This window comes from Pan paniscus, chromosome 2, assembly GCF_029289425.2.
Source record: "Pan paniscus chromosome 2, NHGRI_mPanPan1-v2.0_pri, whole genome shotgun sequence".
In the NCBI taxonomy this organism is placed as follows: domain Eukaryota; kingdom Metazoa; phylum Chordata; class Mammalia; order Primates; family Hominidae; genus Pan; species Pan paniscus.
Window position 1 is genome coordinate 37193148 of NC_085926.1, and position 1964 is coordinate 37195111.

Here is a 1964-nt window from a genome sequence, read left to right on the forward strand (position 1 = left end):
GGGGCTACAGGCATGCGCCACCACACCCAGCTAATTTTTATATTTTTAGTAGAGACGGGGTTTCGCCATGTTGGCCAGGCTGGTCTCGAGCTCCTGACCTCGTGATCCGCCCACTTCGGCCTCCCAAAGTGCTGGGATTACAGGCATGCGCCACTATGCCCAGAATTTTTTTTTTTTTTTTTTTTTGAGACAGGGTCTCACTCTGTCACCCAGGATGGGGTGCAGTAGCGTGATCTCAGCTCACTGCAGCCTCTACCTCCCTGGAGCAACGATCCTCCTATCTTGGCCTCCAGAATAGCTGTGACTACAGGTGCACACCACAAACCCAGATAAATTAAATATTTTTTTGCAGAGACAAGGTTCTGCTACGTTGGCCAGGCTCAAACTCTTGGGCTCCAGTGATCCACCCATTTCGGCTGCCCAAAGTGCTGGAATTACAGGTGTGAGCTACCGCGTCTGGCCAAAATTGCCATTTTTGAAGTTAAAAAAAATCAGCAATTCCATGAGGTTCAATCTAACATATGTGTATAACATATGCTTATGCACATAATTTTTAATCACACTGATGATAGCATGCTATATACACAATAGATTTCTCACTTAACAATTAATCCTGAGATCTCCCCATATCAATATATATAGAGCTGCCTCATTCTTTTTTTATTTTGTGCCTATTTATTAGTTTTCTTGGCTAACTATTGTTATTCTAAAATTTACATACAGAAAAATTGAGCTCCATTTTTGATTTACAGCTCTAAGAGTTGTAATGCATGCATAAATTTGTGTACCCATTACAATCGGGAAACAGAAATAAGTCAAATATATCAGTGTAACCTCCAACAATGACCAAAACAAAATATTATCAGTGCTCGAAAATCTCCTCTGAAAACCTCATCTCCATTGCTATGCCTTTCCTATACCCCAAGACAATATTTTCCTTTACTTCTAACACAATAAATTAATTCTGGCTTATATGGAATTGTATATGGAATCATATACACTAAAACATCCTTTCGTTTGTCTTTTTTTTGTTCACCATGATGTAAGATTTATCTATATTGTCTTATGATTACTATAGAGCAATGAATTGCACCATATTTCATTATATTATAGTATTTTTGATAAGCAGAATTCAAAATAAACTTTTGCATAGATTGACAAACTATTTTTATTTATGGTTTCTGGATCTTGTGTTACACTTAGGCCTTTAGCACTCCAAGATTATAAAATTCTCTTACATTTTCTCCTAGTACTTTAATAATTTCTTTCTTTCTTTTTTTTTGAGATAGTCTCACTCTGTCGCCCAGGCTGGAGTGCAGTGGCGCGATCTCGGCTCACTACAAGCTCCGCCTCCCGGGTTCACGCCATTGTCTCGCCTCAGCTTCCGGAGTAGCTGGGACTACAGGCTCCCGCCATCATGCCCGGCTCATTTTTTGTATATTTAGTAGAGATGGGATTTCACCGTGTTAGCCAGGATGGTCTCGATCTAGTGACCTTGTGATCCGCCCTCCTTGGCCTCCCAATGTGCTGGGATTACAGGCGTGAGCCACTGCGCCCAGGCAATAATTTCATTTTTTTCAAACTTAATTCCCACCCCTACCCCGCCACCAAAAGATATCAATCTATTACCCAAATACTCATTTAATCCTTACAGGAATTATAGTGGATACAATTGAGAGGTGACAGCGTGCTGGCAGTCCTCACAGCCCTCGCTCGCTCTCGGCACCTCCTCTGCCTGGGCTCCCACTTTGGTGGCACTTGAGGAGCCCTTCAGCCCACTGCTGCACTGTGGGAGCCCCTTTCTGGGCTGGCCAAGGCCGGAGCCGGCTCCCTCAGCTTGCCGGGAGGTGTGGAGGGAGAGGCGCGAGCCGGAACCGGGGCTCCGCGCCGCGCTTGCGGGTCAGCTGGAGTTCCGGGTGGGCGTGGGCTTGGCGGCCCCGCACTCGGAGCAGCCTGCCAGCCCT